Here is a 25,085-nt window from a genome sequence, read left to right as displayed (position 1 = left end):
GGTGGGAGCGGGAACGAGGCGGGCGGCTCGAATTCGCAGAAGAAGTGGGCCGGCCCGGGGCGGCGAGGCTGCGGCCGACGGCCCCTCACTCAGCACTGACTCGGCGGCCCGAGCGGGAGGCGGGGCCGCGGGCCCGGTTGCGGCGGCCGCTGCGGCTCTCGAGGCGCGCTGGTCGGGGGCGGCGGCGGGGCGGAGGCACGGGGGCTGGCGCCTCACGGCCCGCAGCCATCGTGCGGCAAGCGGCTGCCGGGCGGGCTGGAGCGGCGGGGGCGCGCGGTCATGGGGGCGGCGCGGCGGCCCGCACCGAGTCCAGACGGAGGCGGCCCGGCTGCCCACCGCCGCCGCGGCACGGGGAGGGTTGGGCCCTGAGGCGGCGGCGCGCGCGGACCCCCGAGCGGCGGCGGCTCGGCGCGGAAGCAGGGGAGGCCGCGCCGGGGCTCGCGGCCTGGCGGGTGGCCGCTCCTCCTCCCCGCCCTGCTGGACGGCCTCACAGGCCGCCCATCGCCCGACGCGAGGGGCCGACGCGCGACGCGGAGGAGCGGCCCCCGGCCCCGGGCCTCGCCGCCCGCCCCGGGCCGGGCGGACCCCGTCCTCTCTGGGCCGGGGCCGGGGGCTGACGGAGGGAGGGCTGGCGTGGGAGGGCCCGAGCCTGCTGCTCCTCCGAGCCGAGGAGGGCCGGGAGAAGAAGGGCAGTCACCCGGTTGGGCACCTTCTGTCACGAAGACGGGTGCAGAGACGGCGCGAGAGAAACGCGGCGTCCGCGGGCGAAACTCGGCGCTAAATGGCGCCGGGTGTCTGAAGCCTCCACACAGCCCGCTCGAGCCCCGCCCCCCGCTGCACGGGGCACCCCACCCCCACCCCGCTCGCGGGGCTCTCGCGCAGGCGTGCCCGCCCCGAGACCCACTGGGACTTGTAGTTGGCGCCTTGAGGAATGAATGGGACAGAGGAGGAAGGCGCCTACGACTCCCGTGATGCCCTGCGATGGCTTAGTCTGATGCCTGACGGGAGCTGTAGTTCTCTCTGAAACCTCCCCTTCTGGAAGGCGGATGGGAGCGTCACCGTGAGTCGCTAAGCCCCGTCCTTCAGTGGGCGCTAGCTAGGAAAATCATGACTTAGGCATTAATTGTGTTAGGAAGGAAGGGAGAAGAAAAGGAGAGGGAGGCAGGACAAGGGGAGAGGCTCCCACCATGCTGTGCCAAGGCGAGAGCGAGCTCTTGGGGTTGCTATGGATGGAAAAAGAGCTGCTGTTCCTGTTTAATGTGGAGCGGCGTTGGTGCCGCGACCGGGGCGTGGGCAGAGAGCCGGGGGAGCTGGACCCCTTTCCTGGGGCGACAGACTTTGTGCACAACATTGATTGGATAGGTTAGGGAACCTCCCTTCCATGGCACTTAAGGCCGCATCCTCGGCTCCAGCCCAGGACAGATATTCTGGCTCTCAAGAAACGGGCCGCCCCACTGCAGTCAAGGGTCACAGCGAACTCCGCCCGGAAAAAGCGCGCAGCACGCGTGGGAGGGGGCGGATTCAAGAAGAGACGGGGGTCTAACGTATCTTTGCGTCTTTTACCACAAACTTGAGGGCCGAGTTGACTCGGATGAAACTTAATGTCCGCCTGTGTTTGCTTGGTGCTTAGTAAAACAGCATCCAGCTTCCTCTAGAGGTGCCTGCATGTACCCGTGTGATTGACACCACGGCTTTGGACGTGCGGCTTTCTCGAAAGCATCCTTGGGCTCCCGGGACCTTTGCTCCTCGCAGCCACTCAAGATGGTGCAGGTGATGAGCACCAGGGGGCGCCCGACGGAGGAGGAAGCCAAACCCAGATGGCGGTTGAAAGTCTAGCCCAACGATAGGAGCGGGAAGTGCTGAAACGTGCGCAACCGCGCCAAGCGCGCGCGCTCCGCTCAGTCTCGGACCCCCGAGCCCGCTGGGCACCCGCTCCGGAGCGCACGGCCCGTGCGGCCGCACAGGGAGGACAGCGGTTGGAAGCAGCCGGACGTAAGATTCCTTAGCGCTTAGTTTCCTACCAAATGCCCAAACGGGCTGCATGAGCTCCACTTGGAGAGGTTTGTCTCTACAACTCATAGCAATTCATCTGATACGTAGAATAGTTACACTACTTCTCAATTTTTTGTTTATCAAAAGCTACCCTTTGAGGTATACAAAAACAGTTTGCTTTAAAACCGATGGTTAGGTTTTATGAAGGTGGAAGATTATGAACATTTTAAGATGCGAGTTTAGTAGGGGCCACTAGAGTCTTCAAATATTAGAGTTCCATTGTTTTAAAGAATATCCCCTTCACTCGTTTGCTATGGTAACGGCAAATATCATTATGGTATATGTATTAAGTGGTTTGTCTCAACCGTAAACTCGGTGCAAAGCAAGGGGAGAAATGACTTTAAAATACATTTGTATGGTACTTCTTGAGGCAGCTTCTTAGAACTTGCACAATTGTTGCTTTACTAGGAAAAGCAGTCTACTTTAAAACATGAGACAACTAATTATAAATTGATGAGTTAAAGGGAGATCAGTAAATCACAATGTTCGTGTTTTGGCACCATTAAAAAAATGAGGATATTTCTGTGTGAATGGTCATTAAAAGCCTTTATTAGTACCTGGCCCTGCTTACTGGGCCATGAACCTTTGGCCACACTGCATTGGACACAAGTCCCATGACAACCACCATGCCCTATTGACATGTTATTTCAGCAGGGAACAACTAAATTCATTGTAAATAATTGAATTAACTGTTGACTTAACACTAGGCTTGCCCATGTGACAGCTTTTCCTACTTGGGTTATGTTAGCTTCACCAGGAAAACAGGTACAATGTTAGATTTAAAGCTTAAACTGTTTATGTGAATATTTTACTATGGACACTTATTTGTTCAGCTCCCTTTTCAACACTTACCCACTTTCAGTTAGCATGGTATTTTCTATTACTCATTACTATTATATCCCTTATAGTTCTTTTCCTTTCTCTGTCACTTCAATTATCAAGTAAAGAATTGACCTCTCTGTAATCCATATAAGACATCAACAGGTAGGAGAAAGAACCCAGGACACCATGGATGCACTAAGCTCAGAGATTTGACTTCCTGGTGGGTAGGTCCACACTAAGAATACAAGTATTTTATTCTCTCTCACCATGTTCTTAATTCACTTTAGTCCTTATTCATTTTATCACGTTGATTCATATTTCTTTCTAGTTCCCATCCATTCACATTTTATGTTTACATGGTCCCTGCCATTGGTAACTGGCCAGCAATGAAAGCCAGAGATACCTTTGATTTAGACAGTGGATGAATACACAAAATCTATTTTATTTTGTATGTGGCATAATTTATAGGGTAGCACCTTGAAGTGTAGAGAAAAAAAATACCATCTTAAGAGAATTCCTCCTTTTTTGTCTCTTTTCCCTCATTTCTCATGCTCTTTTGTCTTGTCTATGATACTTCTTATTTTACCTCCTTGTTATTTGCAACTCAAGGAAGAAGGGAGAATCAGACAGTTAAACAATGAAGAATAGATTTTTAAACCTTTTTTAATTATAAATGAAATAAAGGGGGATGAGACTTGCCCTATACCAAAGCAAATTGGAAAACCATAGGATTAAATCTATATGGTATTGAGATAAGCATAGATAATGGAGAGAATACAGAAACATGTGTATTTAGAGTTCTATGTGTGTATGAGCATCCCATAAATGAGAAAGGCGGCGTTTCAAGTCAGTGGGGTAAAGATTAATAAACAGTGCTTGATCAATTAGTTATTAGTTTGAAAAACAAATTAGGTTAGATGTCTACCTCACACCATTTACAAAATTAATATCCACACAGTTTAAAGAGCTATTTTTTTTAAAAGAGCTGTAAGAATTTTTAAAATATAGGGGAACATGGGATAGGAAAGGACTTCAAAGAACTATCCAAGAGTCATAAAGAAAAACATTTGACTATTATCAAAGTTGACAATTCTGGTCAATAAAGCACAAATGATGAGCTGGCAGAAAAACTTAGAACCTATATAACAAAAGGCTAATAACCAAAATACATAGATAACACCTTAAACCGCAGAGAAAAAGACACCTGTATAGAAAAGGGGGGAGAAGATAGGAAAAGACAATTGAGACAGTGGGAAATGCAAACGACTGAAAAAATTCTGGAATCCAGTAACTAGGGAAGTGCAAGCTAAAATAAGATATATATTTTTTCTTCAAAAAAATTAGCAAAATTTTTAAGGGTTTATAATATCAAGTGTTGGCAAGGGTATGGAGAAACTCGTGCTATTAATGATAACATAAATTAGTACAACCTTTTCTGAGGGCAATTTGTTAGTTAAAATGTACAATGTGCATAGCCATTGATCCAGCAGTCTCCTTTTCTGGTACCTACCTGAGAGAAATACTTGCGCGTGTGCACGAAAAATGAGAAGGTCCACTACAGCTTTGTAACCAAAAAGTGAAACAATCTGCATGTATGTCGACAAGAAAATAAACTATGGTATACTTAATTTTGACAACACCACGCAGCAGTAGAAGAGCAGGAAGTAAATATATATGTGGTCACGTAAAAATAGTAAAAAACTCAAGTTGCAGAATAATAGGTATTAGATCATATGTTATGTTTTTAAATTATGTTTCTGTATGTATTTAAATGCACAGAGAAAAAGCCTGGGCAATACCCACCAAAATGATATGGGAATCCATACCATCTTCCAGGCCATAACAAGTTCTCACAAGAAGAGATTGATCAGCATTACCTAGGAAGCTATTACAAAACACACCTGCTGGAGCGTTTCACCACCACCACCCCACCCAACCTGGGTGTGTTTTTGGTGAAAGAATTCATTGCAAGCAGACCTGCACTACAATAAAAGTGGTTGTTTTTAAGTTCTTTAGGAAAAGAAAATGTTAGTAGATGGATTAGTAAATTAGGATTTCAATAGGGAATGAGAAACACTGGAAAAAATAAATTTGTTGGGAAATAGAAAAGCATTCTTTTAAATCACATTAAAAGATAAATATCAATTTAAAGAAAATATAATAATAATGTATTGTATATAATTTACCTTTATAAATTTATAAATTACTTTTATATATAAAAGAAAATGGATAACAGTTACAGCACAAAGGACAGATGGGGTAATGGAAGGATACTATTATAAAGTTCTTAACACTATATGTGAAATGGCATAATATTATTTAAGGGTAAATTATAATAAGTTAAAAATATATACAGTAAACACTAAATCACTAAAATTATAAAACAAAGTTATAATTAATAAGCCAATAGTAGAGATAAAATTGAATCATTAAAAAATACTTAAATCAAAAGAAGGCAGAAAAAAGGGCTTCCCTGGTGACACAGTGGTTGAGAGTCCGCCTGCCAATGCAGGGGCGTGGGTTCGTGCCCCAGTCCGGGAAGATCCCGCATGCCGCAGAGCGGCTGGGCCCGTGAGCCATGGCCACTGAGCCTGCGCGTCCGGAGCCTGTGCTCCACGACGGGAGAGGCCACAACAGTGAGAGGCCCGCGTACCGCAAAAAGAAAATTACAGTTTAATATCTATCATGAACATGATACAAAAATCCTGAACAAAATTTTAGTAAATAAAAACCAGTGATATTTTTTAAAAAAGGATAATATATCATGTTCAAGTTGGGTTTATCTCAAGATATAATAATAAACATAATATTAATACAAAAATAATCAGTGTGATTGGCCATATCAGCAAACAAACAAAAAAATCATATGATCATCTCAATAGATGCATAAAAATCACTTGACAAAACTCAACAATTATTCATTATTTAAAAAATCCTTCCACTGCCTATAAATAAAAGGGAACTTTTTCAATGTGATAAAGTTCATCTACAAAAAAACCTAGAGCTAACATCATGCTTAATGGTGGAAGAACAAATGCTTTCTCTCTAAGATGGCAGACAAGGTAAGAATATTCACTCCCACTACTTTATATAACATGGTACTGGCTGTCCTGCTCAATGTAACAAGAGAGGATTAAAGATGAGAGGCATGCAGACTATGAAGAAAGAAGTAAAAGTGCCTTTATTCACAGATAGCCTAAGGAATGTAAAAGAAAAATAGCACTGCTAGAACTAGGAAGTGATTTAACAAGGACACTGGATACAAGGTCAATATACAAAAATCAACTGCATTTCTTTCTTTTTTTTTTTTTTTGCTGTACATGGGCCTCTCACTGTTGTGGCCTCTCCCGTTGCGGAGCACAGGCTCCGGACAGGCAGGCTCAGCGGCCATGGCTCACAGGCCCAGCTGCTCCGTGGCATGTGGGATCTTCCTGGACCGGGGCACGAACCCGTGTCCCCTGCATCAGCAGGCGGACTCCCAACCACTGCGCCACCGGGGAAGCCCCAACTGCATTTCTATATACAAGCAATGGACAATCTAAAATTAAAATTTTTTTAATATATCGCTTGGCTTTCAGACTTCAGCAAGTTTCCAGTGACTGTCCCCTCACAGAAACATCACTTTGAACGAATATCCACATGCAAAAATACCTTCACAAGAGCTAAGGATTCCAGGTGGGGATTAGAGCACCTGGGTGGAGCAAGAAGTAAGAAAAGATGCATTGAGGAGGGAAGGAAAGACAGTTTCACATTATCTCTGTCACCCCTTCCCCAACCCCAGGCAGCCCAGTGTGAAGAGAGACACCCTCCCAGTGGGAGAAAGAGAATGAAATGAACACTTGAGCTTACTAAAGCCCCAGGACTAGGCCTACCCCAATGCCAGACCGACCCCTGTGGCCCCAAGCTCCAGCAGAACCAGAGCCCCGGCCTGCCCCAGCAGACCTCAGCACTGGGCCAGCCCCCATGGGACCAGGCTTGATGCCTAATATTACAGTCCTAGATACCAGGCCTGCCTCTGTGGACTCAGGTCTTCAGCCTACCACCACAGCCTTAGGTACCAGACCCGCCCCATGGATCCAAGTGCCAAGCTCAACCCAGTGGACTTAGGCTTCAGGCCCACCCCATGATGGACTGAGGCACTAGGCCTGCCCACCTGTTGACCCAGGCACCAGACTTGCTTGCTGAAGGGCTCCAGAGCAAGCCTGGAGATAACCAACAGATGTGCAATCCAGAATCTCTGGATGGGCTGCCTGGTGAAGGGCTTTCCCTGTCGAAATCAATCTGTAAAGACTAGAAGAGGTGCCTACTTCTTCAAGTGTACATACATCAACACGAGGCCACAAGGATCACAAATAATCAAGTAAACATGCCATCACCACAGTAAAATAATAGAGCTCCAATAACTGATCCCAAAGTAATGGAGGTCTATGAATGGTTCAACCAAAACTTGAGAATAATCCTCTTAAAGAAATTCAGTGAAATACAAGAAAATACAAACAACTAAATGAAACTAGTGATTTCCTGAGTATGACAGCAAAAGCACAAGCAACAAAAGCAAAAATAAACAAGTGGGGCTACATCAAACTAAAAAGCTTCCGCAATGCAAAGAAAGTAATCAAAAAAATGAAAAGGCAACCTACAGAATGGGAGAAAATTTTTGCCAACCATAGAGCTGATAAGGGATTAATATCTAAAATATGTAAGGATCTCATACAACTCGACAGCAAAAAAACAACCTGATTTAAGAATGAGCAAAGGACCTGAATAGATATTTTTCAGAAGAAGACATCGAAATGGCCAACAGGTATATGAAAAAGTGCTGTGTCACTAATCATCAAGGAAATGCAAGTCAAAACCTCAGTGAGATAACACCTCACACCAGTTAGAATGACTGTCACCAAAAAGACAAGAAATAAGTGTTGGCAAGGATGTGGAGAAAAGGGGACCCTTGTGCATTGTTGGTGGGAACGTCACTTAGTGCAGCCACTATGGAAAACAGCATGGAGGTTCCTCAAGAAAGTAAAAATAGAACTACTATATGATCCAGCAGTTCTACCTCTGGGTATTTATTTGAAGGAAATGAAAACACTAACTCAGAAAGATATGTGCACTCCCATGTTCGTAGTAGCACTATGTACAGTAGCCAAGACATGGAAGCAACCTAAGTGTCCATCAATGGATGAATGGATAAAGAAGATGAGGTATATGTACAAAATGGAATATTATTCAGCCATGCGGTAAAAGAAAATCCTGCCATTTGTGGCAACATGGATGAACCTTGAAAACATTATGCTAAGTGAAATAAGCCACACAGAGAAAGACAAATACTATATGATCTCACTTACATATGGAATCTGGGGGAAAAAAATGATTGAATTCATAGAAGCAAAGAATAAGAATGGGGGTCAGTGGCAGTGGAGGAAACAAGGAGATGTTGGTCAAAGGGTACAAAACTGCAGTTATGTAGGATGAATAAGTCCAGAGATCTAATTATAGGCATGATGACTATACCTAATAATACTGTATTGAACACTGAAAATATGCTAAGAGAGTAGATTTCAGGCAAACTCATCACATCCAAAAATGTAATTATCTGAGAAGATGATATGTTAATTAGCTTTACTATACTAATAATTTCATTATGGATATATATATATCAAATCATCAAGACTATATACAATTTTTATTTTTAAAAATATAAATAAATTTAATGTTAATTAAAATAGTGTCAAGAACATACTATACTTAGGAATAAATTTAGCAAACTATGCACAAGATTTATATACTAAAAGCCACAAAATATTACTGAGAGAAATTAAAGACAAATAAATGGGAAGATATATCCTGTTTTGGATCAGAACACTCAATAGTGTTAAGATGTCAGTTCTCCCAAAATTGATCTATAGATTCAATGCAACCTCAATCAAAATCCCAGCAGACTTTTTAAAAGTGAAAATTGACAGGGACTTCCCTGGTGGTCCAGTAGTAAAGAATCTGCCTTCCAATGCAGGGGACACAGTTTCAATCCCTGGTGGGGAACTAAGATCCCACATGCCATGGGGCAAGTAAGCCCACACGCCACAACTACTGAGCTCATGTGCCTCAACAAGAGAGCCTGCATGCTGCAAACTACAGAGCCCGCGTGCTCTGGAGCCTGAGCCACAACTAGAGAGAAGCCAGCACGCCACAAAAGAGCCCGTGGCCGCAATGAAAGATGCCCCCGCCGCAACTCAGACCCAACACAGCCAAAAAAGAAAAGAAAACTGCTCTGATTTTTTCAATACCTACGTGTAAAAGAGACTAGGAAAATACAGCCACCGTAATACTTTAAGACAGTATATAATGGGACTTCCCTGGTGGCGCAGTGGTTGAGAGTCTGCCTGCCGATGCAGGGGACACGGGTTCGTGCCCCGGTCCAGGAAGATCCCACATGCCACGGAGCGGCTGGGCCCGTGAGCCATGGCCGCTGAGCCTGCGCGTCCGGAGGCCACAACAGTGAGAGGCCCGCATACCGCCAAAAAAAAAAAAAAAAGACAGTATATAATGGAGGAGTCTAAAAATAAAAAAAATTTGACAGACTGATTCTAAATTTACATAGAAATAAAAGGACCTGATATAGCAGAGACAATTTTGAAAAAGAACAAAGTTGAAAGACTTATACTACCTGATTTCAAGACTCACTATAAAGCTGCAGTCATCAAAACAGTGTGGTCCTGACTTAAAGAGTGACAAATGATCAGTTGATCAGAATAGTGAGTGCCAAAATACAAGTAGACAAAGGTGCCAAGGTAATTCAAAGGAGAAAGGGTAGCCTTTACAACAAATAATGCTGGAACAATTGGGTGGCAAATCCTTTCCTCATATAGTACATAAAACTTTACTTGAGTTGGGTCATACACTTAAATATAAAAGTTAAAACTGTAAAACTTCCAGAAGAAAACGTAGGAGAAAATCATTGTGATCTTGGGTTAGGCAAAGAATTTTTGGACACAAAATGCACATAAAGAAAAAATTGTTAAACTGGACTTCATAAAAATTTTTTAAATTTGTTTTTTAAAAGAAATGTTATAAAACGAAAAGGCCACAGAATAAATATTGCAAAACAAATATCTGGAAAAATATTTGTAAACAAAATATGTAGGGAACTCTTACAACTCAACATTAAGATAAATAGTGCAATTTTTAAAAAGTGTGCAAAAGATTTGAACAGATACTTTACCAAAGAAGATAAATGGATGACAAATAGGCACATGAACAGATGTACTGCATCATAATTAGTCATTGATGTAGTGAAAATTAAAACCACAGTGTAATATTACCACATACTTACTAGAATGACTAAAGGAGACAGAGAATACCAAGTGTTGACAAGGATGCAGAGCACCTGGTTCTATCACACGTTGCTGATGGGAATACAGTGGTACAGCCAGTTTGGAAAATAGTGTGACTTTCTAATAAAGCTGAACATACACTTACCATATAATCCAACAAATCCACTGCTAGGTATTTCCCAAGAGAAATGGAAATGTATGTCCACACAAAGACATTTCAGAGTAATTTTATTCATGATAGCCAAAACCTGGAACTATACCAAATACCTGTCAAAAGGTAATGAATGGGTAAGTAAACTGTGGTATTTCCATGTAATGGAATGCTACTGAACAATACAAAGAAACAAACTACTGATATGTACAGCAATATGGATGAATCTCAAGAGCACTATGCTAGCTCAAAGAAGCCAGACGCAAAAGACTACAGATTTCATTTATATGTCAATCTAGAAAAGGCAAAATTATAGAAACAGATCTGTTCCTGGGTTGGGGGGGTGGGAGGAGGGATGGGGATTGACGGCAAAGAAGCACGAGGGAACTTTTTTTCTTTCTTTTTTTTCTTTTTGGCTGCACCGTGGGGCATTCTGGATCTTAGCTCCCCGACCAGGGATGGAATCCGTGCCCCCTGCAGTGGAAGCACGGAGTCTTAACTGCTGGGCCGCCAGGGAAGTCCCTTGAGGGAACATTTTGAGTGAAGGAAATGTTTTCTATCTTGATTTTAGTTGCGGTTAGGTGACTATTCATTCAAAACTCATTGAACAGTACACTTTAAATGGGTGAATTTTAACTGTACATAGATTACACTGCAATAAAGCAGATTTTTTAAATGGCATATAATTCTACCAAAATTAGTCATTTATGATCAAGGAAAATTATATGTGCTACTTTAACATTCATGATTTTATATGTAGTGTTAACTTTCTGACTCTTAAGATGATGATTTTACTGAACATATGTTGCTTAATTAATCTCCACAGTCAGATTTACTCTGTAACTAGAAAGAGTATTCAGCAAATTCAGTAACAGCAGCAATAATATTTCATCTGCCAAATGTCCGTATGTGTTTAGACCAATTGAAGACATTGTAAATTTGCTCTCTTAGAATAGCTGAGAATTAGGTAAAGAGCTCCAAGTTCTACACTGAGTAATGATCTAGAGTACAGAAGTATACATTATTTTAAGACAATACTAAGAGTCCTTAAATAGTAGTCTCATTTTTCTCCAACTTAATCACAAAGCTCATAAAATTATACACAATACAAGGACAATCGGGGCAGGTGATGAAGGAAGAGGAACCCGGGCCATCTAGGGCTGTAGTGATGAGACTAGCAGAGCCGGGCCCTTCACTGAACTGAACTCATAACCAGTTGGTTTTCCTTTGTCAGAGTGGCAAGTTACTTCAACCTACTCCCTTTGGGACTTCTGGTGACGTTTCTGTATAATTTCTCTAGGAAAATCCTGAAATGATTACTTCTTTCCCCCTCCACTACTTTCACCCTCTCCTAAAATACTTCTCAATTTCTTTTGTGTGAATCTCTAGACCACTGGAGAGGAAGCATGTCTGATTTCACATTTTATATGCAGTATGATTTAATTCTTGAATAAGGGTGCTAAACACTAACACAAGTCACGATGCTAATAAGAGCCAGGTTAGGGATGTGCGTGCGGAATCTAGGTCTGGAACGCGGGGGTTCCCTAGAGAAAGACAAGGCGGTGCTGCCTCACAGCTTAGTGAACCTTGGGAGCAGCTTGTCACACTAGGCCTTTCCAACTGCCAGGCTGACGTCAGCTCTCCATCCGTGCGTCTCTGCAGCTCTTATCCCCGAGCTTCAACAGAGGTGTTAAGCTATGACAGAATAGGATTGGGGAATCTTATCACTTATCTCTGCCTGTAACAAACCAGGACAGATTGAAGTGCTGGATCAGCTACCCAAGAATCAGGACATAAGGGCTAGACCTTGGTTAGAAAAAATAGTCACAGGTGGTAATTAGAAGGGGCCCAAAAGGCTGAACCCTGCCCAAAGAGAAATTTAAAGCCCTTGTAGAGACTTAGCCCCTATCTTATTGCCAAATAAACTTTGGTTCAATTTTTTTAATAAATGGGAAAAAATCTTACCTCTGCAGATTCCTGTGACACATGGTTATTACCTAAAGACAGAAAACATTCCAAAAAAGACTGACTAAGATGTTTTCAAGTGGACAGGTCCTCTCAAGAAGCATCTTCTGGTCATCAAATTACATGAGCGGAACATCATGTAAGGACTTCTGAAAAAACCTATCAGCTTGCTATGGGGATTGTTATTGACTTTTCCACATGTTTAAGCCTTTTTTTCCACATCTGATGTAGGCCTTCTGTAAACAAGGTCTGTGCCTCATAACAACTGTGTCCTCTGCAATACCTGGGAAGGGGCCCTGGTCATAGCAGATGTCAGCCATGTGATTAATTTAAAACGTTAAATTTAACTCTGTGTATCCAAGATCACCACCCCCCCACCACACACACACACACACATTCATACACACAAAAAACAAACTAGGTCTATAAACAAACTCATCAGAACAGCAAAAGACATACTTTAAAAATTACATTATTTTATCTCTATAAAGGCCAGAAAACCATTATATTTGTTACCTCTTTAAAAACTAACCGTCATTGTTTTATTCTTCCAGGAGTATACATTTTACTTTTAGAAAATTTACAAAATAGAGATAGGCAAAAAAAAAAAAAACAAACGTGTAAAAACCACTCATAATTCTACCACAGAGAGATAACCTCATTAACATTTTGATATATTTCCTTCCGACATTTTTCTATGCTTTTACATTTTTTTTAAGAAGATGTTGGGGGTAGGAGTTTTTAGTAATTTATTTATTTTTGCTGTGTTGGGTCTTCGTTTCTGTGTGAGGGCTTTCTCTAGTTGCGGCGAGCGGGGGCCACTCTTCATCGCGGTACGCGGGCCTCTCACTATCGCGGCCTCTCGTCGCAGAGCACAGGCTCCAGACGCGCAGGCTCAGTAGTTGTGGCTCACGGGCCCAGTTGCTCCGCGGCATGTGGGATCTTCCCAGACCAGGGCTCGAACTGGTGTCCCCTGCATTGGCAGGCAGATTCTCAACCACTGCGCCACCGGGGAAGCCCCGCTTTTACTTTTACGTACGTTTCTTCCTTTCTTTTTTTTACTTCATGAGCATGTTTTATTTTTTAACCTAACACTATAATCATATTTCCATCAAAATTATCACTAATTTTTAAATATACAATATTATTTTAAGTGACAGCATAATCTTTCATCACATGGCTGAACTAAAACTTATTTAAACACTACTTCAGTTGGGACTTTTAAGTTGTTGCTAATATTTCACTACTAGATACAAGATGCTTGTGGAAGATCTGTCGCTATCCCCAGGTCTATGAGTGGAAGCTATGTGCAGTGGGGAATAGAGAAAGGGTAAAAATGTGAGCTGACTCCACTATGACAGAGACATCCTTCTTCTCTTCCAGGCCTAGCACATCAACAGACTTCCCTTAAGAAAGATCTTTTAAATTATCATTATTTAAATACTAAATATAGGACATAGAGCTTCAATTTCTTTACCTCTGCATCCCAGCGTGGCTCACCCAGTCATCCAATTTGTCCTAACTCATCTTTATATTCATTCCTCCTTTCCAAAAATTGGTTTCTGTCTTCACTAATACTAATGACAGTTCACTTCATGAGAAGAACACTTCAAACTTTATGCAGTCCGATAGTCCTGCTGCGTTGTAATCACATGTAGAAAATACACAATTAGACTGGATATTATCACCAGCGCGTTCTCTTGAGGAGCTGGGGGGAGGACCAAAACGAACTTCTTAATGAGATTCTGTTTGTCGGTACAAGCTTGTATTAGAGCCTTTAATTCTTACTGTTAGAGGCTCTGTAATGAGCCCGATTAGAAGCAGTTCAGTTAAGAGATGTTAACTCGACTTATTTCCGTGATCATTTTGAAATATATACAAATACCAAATCACTACGTTGGACACCTGAAACTGATATAATGTTGTATGTCAATTATACCTTAACTAAAAAAGAACAAGGAAGAAGAGAGATATTTCAGTAAAGGAGGAGAGATAATGTGACAAAAACAACACAGACTGGCAGGTTAAGTCCCTCAAACTAACATATATTTTTTTTCTGTGATCACTGAGAATAACAAGAGTTGACAATGGGGAAAAAGTGGGGAAGGAAATAAGTAGGAAATCGTGACAAATAGACATGAGAGCCAAGCTCCGTTTAAAGGTCAATAAATCCATTTAGATACTACGATACCTGTCAGCTTCTAACACACTATAATCTTTCAGTATTTATTATTAATCAGAGTTTTTTTTTTAAAGGCCTTTCTTTATTTTTTTTTTCAGGTAAAAATAAGGCACCAGGGACAGTCAATGTTGTGTCGAATAAAGTCTGACCTGCTTAATCCTGACAAGAGTCCACTGCACAGTTAAAAATTGACAGTAGTCGCGGAACTTGCAGTGGCAATTTGAGTGACTGAATCTAAACGAGGCCAGCAGTCCTAATCCTCACATTTAATTTAGGACTAAACAGTTTTCTAGCTGGGTTTGCATGTCTGTGTTTGAAAGGTGATGCAATGACATACTCAACCTGGTTCTTCTTTTTTTTTTTTTTTTTTAATTTAATTTATTATTATTTATTTTTGGCTGCGTTGGGTCTTCATTGCTGCATGTGGGCTTTCTCCACTTGCCGCGAGTGGGGGCTACTCTTTGTTGCCGTGTGCGAGCCTCTCACTGCAGTGGCTTCTCTTGTTGTGGAGCACGGGCTCTAGGCACGCAGGCTTCAGTAGTTGTGGCCTGCGGGCTCTAGAGAGCAGGCTCAGTAGTTGTGGTACACGGGCTTAGCTGCTCTGCGGCATGTGGGATCTTCCCGGACCAGGGCTCAAACCTGTGTCCCCTGCATTGGCAGGTGGATTCTTAACCACTGCGCCACCAGGGAAGTCCCTCAACCTGGTTCTTTTACTGTAGTTTTAGTTCTTAGAATGTGTTAATTGGTCTTTAATGGTTATTGTTCACGACAGATCCACTCTAGTAGCATCCTGTATTTTCCTAGTATCTTTCAAACTAAAAGCTTTTCACATAGTCGCACCCTTATTTTCATTTTCCCACACTCCCTCTGAGGAAGGGAGGGGGAAGGGATAAAACAGGTGGGAAAACAAAGACACAGAAAGGGAAGCGTGTGGCCCTGGTCACCCAGCCAGTGACTAAACTAGACCAGTGGGTTCTCTTACATCCAAAGTATAATGTCCAGCTAGACCAAGGCATTGGATCTTATGGATGTCTTCCCCCTCGTATTTGCTGGTGAGAAAGAAATTTCCTATCTGAAAGTATACCTTTCTGGGCAAATAGCAAGTGCTAAGGGTGCTCTTTCGTTCTCTTTATGTTTGATAAAGATATGCAATCTGGGCAGAAATCCTGAGAGAGGAAACTAAATTTGCAGATGATGATCCAAGAATTTTCCTTACACTGAATCTGGGATATATTTTTTATTTATTTATTTTTGGCTGCATTGGGTCTTTGTTGCTGTGTGTAGGCTTTCTCTCGTTGCGGCGAGCGGGGGCTACTCTTCGTTGCGGTGCGCAGGCCTCTTACTGCGGTGGCCTCTCCTGTTGGGAAGCACGGGCTCTAGGTGCACGGGCTTCAGTAGTTGTGGCACATGGGCTCAGTAGTTGGGGCACACGGGCCCAGCCGCTCCGTAGCATGTGGGATCTTCCCGGACCAGGGATCGAGCCCGTGTCCCCTGCATTGGCAGGTGGATTCTTAACCACTGCGCTGCCAGGGAAGTCCAAGAATTTGGGATTTTTAAAACACAAAGCTGTATAAGCACATGTATTCTCTAGACAAACTAACTGGGTGTCTCCAAAGGGCAGACTGGGAGAAGTTACAAGGAGACATATTTTAGCTTAATGTAAGCAAGAATTAATGCAATTAATGTAATCAAGAATTAATATAAGCACTCACATTTTTGATTTCAAAAACATACTACAAAGCTACAGTAATCAAGGTAAGGTGGTACTGGGATACAGATAAACAGATAAACAGATCAATGGAATAGAATTGAGTCTAGAAATAATCCCTCACATTTGTGATAAGTTGACAACAAGAATGCCAAGACCACTCAATGGAAAAAAATAATCTTTTCAGCAAATGGTGCTGGGACAACTGGATAGCCACAGACAAAAAAAAAAGAAAGTGAATACCCACTTCATACCATACACAAAAATTAACTCAAAATGAATCATAGATCCAAATGTAAGGGCAAAACCTATAAAACACCTAGAAGAAAACCTAGGAGTGAATCTTTGTGAGCTTTAGCTAGGCTATGGTTTCTTAGATATGACACCAAAAGCACAAGCAACAACAACAAAAAATAGATTCACTGGACTTCACTGTTGTTAGGAATGTAAAGTGCTGCAGCTGCTTTGGAAAACAGTCTGGCACTTCCTCAAAAGGTTAAACACAGGATTACCATGCAATTCCAGCAACTCTAGCTGGAATTATGCTATTTATATATTTGATAAATGGAGATAAGAGGATAAAAAAGCTTAGGAAAATTCCACTCCAAAGTACATACCCAAGAGAAATAAAATATGTCCAAACAAAACATTGTACCTGAATGTTCATAGCAGCATTATTCATAATAGCCAAAAAGTGGAAACAACTCAAACGTCCATCAACCAATGAATGGATAAATAAATTGTGGTATATCCATACAATGGAATATAATTCGGGCATGAAAATGAATGAAGTACTAACACATGCTACAACATGGATGGACTTTGGAACCATTGTGAATAATCTGCTGTTAATCCCATCCAGTATACTCATTATCTCAGACATTACAGTTTTTATTTCTAGAAGTTGATTTTGGGTCTTTTAAAAATATCTTCCACATCTCTACTTAACGTAGTCAATCCTTCCTTGAGCCTCTGAAGCTAGGGAACGGTTATAATAGCTGTTTTAATGTCTTTGCCTGCTAATTCTAATATCTGCATCAGTTCTGAGTCAGTTTGTTTACTTTCCTCATTACGGGTCATATTTCCCAGTATGCCCAGTACATTTTCATTAATTCCATTCACTGTGAATTTACCTTGCTGAGTGCTGGATATTTTTGTAGTCCCCATTCTTGAGTTTGTTCTGGGGCACAGCGGTTTGGAAACAATTTGATCCTTTCGAGTCTTTTTTTTTTTTTTTTTTTAATTTGTTAGGCAGGACCAGGGCGGCATTTAGTCGAGAGCCAATTTTGCCCCACAACTGAGGCAAAATCCTTCTGAGGACTTTGCCTAATGACTTGTGAATTATAAGATTTCCAACCTGGCTAGTGGGAACAGGCACTATTCAGGCCCTGTATGAGTTCTTGTTACTGTTCGCGTAATACTTTCAGGTGGCTCTTTCCCTGACCTCGAACAGTTTCCTCACATTCATGTGCTGGTGAGGGGGACCCTCTGAAGATCTCTAGATTTTTGTTGTTGTCATTTTTCTGTCTGTGTGTAGCTCTCTCCCATCTGGTATTCTGTCTTGCAAACTCTAGCTGTCTTGGTCTCTCTGGACTCTAGCTTCAGCTCCTCACCTCAGGGAATCTTCGAGGCTCTACCCAGATTCCACCTTTCCATGCCACCATCTGGAAAATCTCTCAAGGCAGTAGGCTGGGCACTCACAGGGCTTACCTCATTTGTTCCCCATTTCATCAGGCCTTATGTCCAATATCTCGAAAATGGCTATTTAAAAAAAATATTTTGTCTAGATTTTTAGTTGTTTCTGGTGGGTGGGTAAATTTGGCCCCTTTTACTCCATCTTGATAGGAAGTGGAAGTCCAAGCCCATGCTAAATTTAGCAAAAAAGTAGAATTAACTGGTTCACAAAACCACAGAAAGGAAGAAAGTATACTGGCCTTAAAGTTGACTGGATTTATTGACTCAAGTTTCACCAGAACACTTTCTCTTTCTCTCTCCCTCTGTCTGTCTGTCTGATTTCTACTTCTATATTTTGGCCACATTCCAGTGGAGGTCACAGCCGCTGTCAGCTCTAGAGCCCACCCTGACAGCCAGCATGCCAAGGACAAAGACAGAACTCCTTTTCCATCTCCCACTTGGATAATTCGGTGGAAGGAGGGGCCTGACTTGGATGTAACCCATGTCTATGCACCAACCACTAAGCCCTAGAGGGTATGTTAAAAGACTGACCCAAGAAGCAACAATGAAAAATGTATATCACCTACCCTACTATTGTACACATAGGTTTGGGCATTTGTAAGTATTTTCTCATAATAACTTCCTATAAATTGCTGTGTCAAAGGTTTTAGACAAAGCTTTTTGCATATTGTCAACTGTTCCACTGAAAAGTTGATACCACTTTACCCTCCCACCCACAGTGGGTAATTGGTACATTTCCCCTCACCATTACCAACACCAGGTACTTTTTTTTTTTTTTTCAGTGTTACAAACCTGGCCGGTGAAAACAATTTATTTCACTGTTATTTTAATTTGCAGTTCTTTATTATTCCTGAAATCAAATGTTTTTCGTAGACATTCATTCAGACAGTGGGTATTTACTGAGTGCCCGCTATGTGACAGTCACTATTCTAGACACTAAAGGTATATTAGCCTTTTGTATTTTTTATTTTGTGACTTTCCTATTATTTGGTCATTTTTCTACTGAGGCACTTGTCTTTCTCTTATTGATCTGTGAGAATTTCTTACGTACAGATGGCATCAACTCTGTCACACACATAGCAAAATTTTAAAACTTAAGTCATTTGTCTTTAATTTTGTTTTTTATAATATTTTGGTGTACAACTGTTTAATATGTCAAATCCTTTAGATCCCTGCCCTTGACATTGATGTAGTCTTGTCACTTTTACGCTGGTCCCATCTGGCATGTTAGCCAGTTTCTGTTTGAGATTCACCAAGTCATATGTAAAAATCAGCTCTCGGCATGTGCCCCTCCCAGACCTTAACTTAATCTACTCTTGCTCCTTATAAGACTCCCGGGGCTGCAGGCAGTGATTCAAAACAGGTTTTCTCCCAAAAGGCTAATTAAGAGAGGGAAGACTTCTGCCGTGTTTACCAGGTTCATCACAGACTTGGGTTATAAAACAAATATTCTAGGTGATAATGTTATCTGCTTATCAATTTAAGAAAATCTATGAATAATGAGACTATTAAGTCAAATAACAACACATTTATTTTTCATTTAGGACTCTTTAAATTTTGATTTGCTCTGATCTGACAGCTGACATTTCCTGGTAGTCCCAGGAGAAAAGCAGGACAACAGCGTCCAAAAACGTAGGTTTGCAGGAGCTGCTTCTCTCATACAGGCTCATTTATCTGGAACAAATATCCTGCATATTCAGTGACAGTAACAAACCGAAACATGAAGAAGTGGCTTCTTGGCTATGTTAGAAGGGGTCTTCTAGGCTCCAAATATATATATTTTTTAATGTGTAAAATACACAAAACTTTCCTGCTATCGTTTGCTTGGCAAAGTTAGTGTCCAGTAAAACTTTCTGCAATGATAGAAGTGTTCTATATCTGTGCTGTTCAAGATGGGAACCATTAGCCACATATGTGGCTACAGAGCTCTTGAAATGTGGCCAGTGAGGCTGAGAAAATAAATTTTAAATTTTTTATTACATTTCAATTAATTTAAGTTTAGATAGCCACATGTGTAGGGTTACCAGATTTAGCAAATAAATATATAGGATGCTCAGTTAATTATTAATTTCAGATAAGCAACAGGTAATTTTGTAGTTTAAGTATATCCCAAATATTGCATGGGACACATTTACACTACAAATTTATTCTTTGTTTATCTGAAATTCAAATTTAACTAGGTGTCCTATATTTTATCTAGCAACCTTATATATGTGGCTAGTGTCTACCATATTGGACAGTGCATGTTTGAAGAACTCACAAAGTTCTTCACAATTACTCAAAGACTCTTGCAGGATTAAATCAAGGAGGAAAAATGGTTACGGTCATATCTTGGCAAGAAAAAGTAGCCTGAACTCTGAAAGAAAGCCATTAGATGCCAGGGCCAGGACACCAAACCAATGAAATTCAATCCAACAATCGTTTATTGGAAGCCTTCTGTGTGCAGAAAACATACTCAGCTGTATACACCAGTATGGCTGTACAAATTGCTGAGACCAGTGTCCATTTGATTTGGTTGGTTCCTGTTCTGTACTGGGTGTTAACTACCTTGGATATCATCCCTGACTGTGAAGAAAACAAGGCAGGATGTCTGGAGATCCTCCTCTCCAGGCATTTACAACCTGATAGAACAGCAGCTTTAAAAACAAACAAAATCAAGAAGCCCTTTAACAAAAGATAGATGCTAAGTGATATATACAAGGAAAACGCTGTGGGAATGTAAAGTGTCAGCCGCGGAGGGAACCACAGGTGGGTGAGCTTGTTTGCTCGGTTGTGGCGTTCTGTTTGTTTTGTTTTGCCAAGGTCTAATAAACTCATCTTCTTACCTTTTCGTCCTCGAGCTCGACACATTTTATGAACAAGACTTGTAGACCCCCATACGATTAAGTCAAGGTGGGCATACTGGTGCAGGTATACTCCAAGAAAAATTCCCCCACTTTCTGCAAAGACAGCCAATGGATCCCTCAGTCAGAAACGCCAAACCAGTGAAATGCTATTCAATGCAAAAAGACATGTGTAGAGTACCTACTCTGATCCTGGGCTGTGGAGTTAAGTTTCCAGGTGTAGCAGTCCAGTTATTCTACTTCCTTAATTTCTGCAGTCGGGAAGAAAAACACAGACTTCTCCGTCAAGCCACAGACATAGGCCATCTAGGCCTGGCTCTGGCCCATCTCCACTGCAGAAAACTGACAGTCACACGATGGCCCTTTCTCCTCCCCTCCCCAAACCTCAGCTCCTAGAGGAAATCTAGGACAGTTGTCCGTCTGAAATCTGTCATGTCTGACATCATGACAGTTCAACATTTTCCCTAGATTTTGAACTCTGAATGTGGCTCACAGCTGCACGGCAGGTTATAGCAGCTGCAGGGTTGGCTGTTGGTGGTTCACAGCTGAGCTCCCTCTGAAGGGCCCTTGGCGAGGGAGCTGCCTTGGCCAAGGTTCCACCCCTCCCTGGGGCCACCAGCATCAAATGGCTGGTCACTGGGGATGTGAGGCCACACCTCGTTTTATTGGGGACAACTCTGCACCGTTATCCAGCCTCCACGGGCTCAGCTGAGGCCCCTGGTGCCACAGCATCGAAGTTCACCTCCCTCTGCCCAATTCTGCTTCCCTTACTGCCGTACACGTGTCATTCCTAAGAACACACTCCACCTCCAAAAAACACACACACAAAAACAAAATAACCCCAACACCCTGTATGCACGTCTCCATCTAGGAGTCTGTTTCAGGGGAGACTTACCGAAGACATAGGTTGTTGAAATATCTCTTAAGTAAACTTCCAGCTTCTTAGGACAAACTTCTCGCTTTGTTGAGACTGGCTTTTTCTATTGCTTGGGAAAAACATGGCCTGAACTGCCTTTTTCCAGACAGACAGATGGGCAAACTTCGCAGAGGCGGGAGGCTGAGCAGTTTCTGGAATGAGAGGAACCTTCCAGTGTTGGTTATATTACATGGGACGAGCAGACAGGTGCCTGCAATTAATCTTCCTATTCCTCGGTAAAGTGCCAGGACCCAGCGAGATACACAGATTGCTAAATACCCCTGAGCTAATCCAATCCTGCCCAGCAAAATAGTCACTTATTACAGGGAAGGCCTCCCAAGAGCCAATTTCACGCTCTGCTGGGAATAACTACCTCCTCTTTCTTCCAGGAGACTTCTCACTTGTCCCTCTCCTGACTAACTTTTCTTGCAAGAATAAAAGCTGCTCTTTGGAGTCTTGGAAGTGGACTTTACCACCTCTGATTCACAGCCAATTTCTCTTGTGGAATTTGACCAACATGTCTCTTATTGCCAGCTGTCACCCACTCATCTTTCCTCTGGCTTTGTGCCTTCTTTCGGCTTAGCTGCAAAGTGGGAAATGAGGGTGGAGTGGAGGGCAGGCGCTTACACGTATGGAGTTCCTACTGTGTACCAAGCACTGTGCTGGGCACTTCACATTATCTCATTAAACCTCACAATAAACCTGGAAGATATATAATATATATGTGTGTGTGTATATGTATATATGTGTGTGTATGTATATTACACATACAATATATATGCTCTTCCCCCACCCTCCAAACACACACAACACCAAGGTTCAAAGAGTTACACAATTTAGTTCTTTAAGATGTGTAACCTCTCCTCTTTAGGAAGTTATCAGTCTTAGCTAGGTTTCCGTATGATTGTGAAGTAGCGTCCTAGGCTAATTCTAATGCAACTTATGTCCATATTGGTCAGACTTGGTCTGACAGTGGTCTGGAGGCAGATCTAGCCCTTCAATAACCCCTAATTTTACTCCTAAATCCTCTACAGTCTAAACTGTCCTAATGCTGTAGGTCGGAGGAGGCATCAGAAACTGGGAGAACCTCCTACCAGCTGACCAACCTTCTTGTATATAACGGACTAATGAACTCATTTAACGAGTATTTACTGCACTGTTACTGCCTACCATGTGCAGGAAGCGTGGCTGGGGGATGCTGAGGCCCAGGAACGAAAAGCATGGACTTGGGTCAGACTGCTTGAGTGTGAATCCAGGCTCCATCACTTAGGAGCAGCGTGACCTCTTGAAGATCTACTATACTAGATACTAGATATTAATCTACTATACTAGATATTGCTAACCTCTTGGGTCCTCAGGTTTTTCACTTGTAAAGTAGAGATAAAGCACCTATGTCATGGGGTGGTGGGTAGTTGTGAGGTTTAAATAGGATTGTCTGTGTAAAAACAGTCAGGATCCGGATTCAGGAAACACATGATTCGGGAGGGGAGGTAAGATGTGTGTGTAAATAACAACATACATTTAGAAAGTGATGGACGCCATGATGGTAGAAATCATGCATGGTGAAATTTAGAGGAAGGAAAGATTACTCCTAGGTGAGGAAATCAGAGAAGACTTCTTGCATAAAATAGCATTCAAGGGGCTTCCCTGGTGGCGCAGTGGTTGAGAGTCCGCCTGCCGATGCAGGGGACACGGGTTCGTGCCCCGGTCTGGGAGGATCCCACGTGCCGCAGAGCAGCTGGGCCCGTGGGCCATGGCCGCTGAGCCTGCGTGTCCGGAGCCTGTGCTCCGCAATGGGAGAGGCCACAACAGTGAGAGGCCCGCGTACCGCAAAAAAAAAAAAAAAAAAAATAGCATTCAATTTGATGGTATTCACACTGACCAGTAATAAACCTGTGAGTGGCAACCCTCTTGTCAACCAGTAAGTACCATCTAAAGTTTAAAACAGAACCAAGGGACTTCCCTGGTGGTACAGTGGTTAAGAATCCACCTGCCAACGCAGGGGACACAGGTTCGAGCCCTGGTCCGGGAAGATCCCACATGCCGCGGAGCAACTAAGCCCATGCGCCACAACTGCTGAGCCCACGTGCCACGACTATGGAAGCCCGCATGCCTAGAGCCCGTGCTCTGCAACAAGAGAAGCCACTGCAATGAGAAGCCTGTGCACCACAACGAAGAGTAGCCCCCGCTCGCCACAACTAGAGAAAGCCAGTGTGCAGCAACAAAGACCCAAAGCAGCCAAAAATAAATAAATAAAAATAAATAAAATTTTTAAAAAAATTTTTAAAAAGAGAGAGAGAGAAAGAGAAGAAGGAGAAGAAGAAGAAGGAGGAAAAGAAAAAAACGTGACCTCTCTTTCAGGGAGTTTATATGGTCTAGTTAGGAAGATAAGATTAACATGCAAAATGGTTTTTATAACATTTATTGTTCTTTCTCCTGTTTAGAAAAGCAATACAATTTCACTGCAGAAAATTTAGAAAATTAAATAGAAGAAAAGCAAAACCATTCCAAATCTCATTACCCGAGATTAACCACAGTTAACAGCGTGAAGTGTGAAGTTTTCTAGCCCATCCTCCCCACGCTTGCAGACAGCGCACTGTCCCTACCCTCACCTCACACTTGCTCATGGGAGGGGGTTCCTGGGGATCATAAATCCTCCCGTTTCCTCTTTCCCTTCTGGAGATGTCTGCCTGGGAATGTGATTTGGCTTAAAGCACAGAGAAGGGTTTTTTGAAGCCTCTTCAGGCTCTCAGTGTAGCCATCGATCAACGACAGCTCTGTGGAGGATGATTCCCAGGCAGATGGGCCTCTTGTAAGGTGAGGACAAAGGAAGTGGCTGCCACAGCTCTGCACCAAAACTCTAAGGCTATTCCCACTTGGGTCAGAAAGCATCATGTTGTTTATGGGGAAATGGTTTCTTCTATAAGGCTGCTCCAGAGAGCACCGTACTGGAGAGTTAATATTAGTCGTGTGTGTGTGTGTGTGTGTGTGTGTGTGTGTGTGTGTGTGTGTGTGTGTGTGCGTGAGTGTGCTTGTGTGTGATTCTGGATGACTAGGAAGAAACCCTAATTCTGCATCTCTCAAGGGCAGTGGGAGCTTAAAAGGACGCAGGCCCACTTTGAGCGGACCTGCTTAAGGCAAGGCCCCCTGTGGTGGGCGTCTAGACTACAGGTCCTCAGCCAGGAGCCCCACGCAGTGTCGGATGGTACTGCGCTTACAACTGAAATTAGCATTCAACGGGAAACCATCAGGAAATACCGTATATACGTTTTTTGGATTTTCAGCTTTTATTGAAAGAGAGAAAGAAAGAAAGAAGGGAGGGAAGGAAGGAGGGAAGGAGAAAAGGAAGGGAGGAGGGAAGGAAGGTCTGATAATCAAGGGCTCTTTTTTTTAATTAAGCAAATTAGCCCTTTGGGTGTC

General features: G+C 42.7%; 1 long non-coding RNA gene across 3 annotated transcripts in view; it reads right to left on the bottom strand.

The window, feature by feature from the left end:
- Positions 1-13,362: 13,362 nt before the first annotated feature.
- Positions 13,363-25,085, bottom strand: part of LOC116760754 — a 115,951-nt gene continuing 104,228 nt past the window's right edge. Inside the window, exons 5-8 of one of the 3 annotated variants that reach the window (XR_004351844.1) lie at positions 21,645-21,817; positions 20,935-21,000; positions 20,732-20,845; positions 13,363-14,029 (exon numbers count right to left, since the gene is read on the bottom strand). This is a non-coding gene — a long non-coding RNA (uncharacterized LOC116760754). Of the gene's footprint in view, positions 14,030-15,972; positions 16,027-19,446; positions 19,595-20,731; positions 20,846-20,934; positions 21,001-21,644; positions 21,818-25,085 lie in introns of those variants that run through there. The other 2 variants (XR_004351843.1, XR_004351845.1) reach the window with 2 other exon arrangements.

Source organism: Phocoena sinus, chromosome 10, assembly GCF_008692025.1.
Source record: "Phocoena sinus isolate mPhoSin1 chromosome 10, mPhoSin1.pri, whole genome shotgun sequence".
NCBI lineage: Eukaryota > Metazoa > Chordata > Mammalia > Artiodactyla > Phocoenidae > Phocoena > Phocoena sinus.
This window is presented reverse-complemented; position numbering and strand designations above follow the sequence as displayed.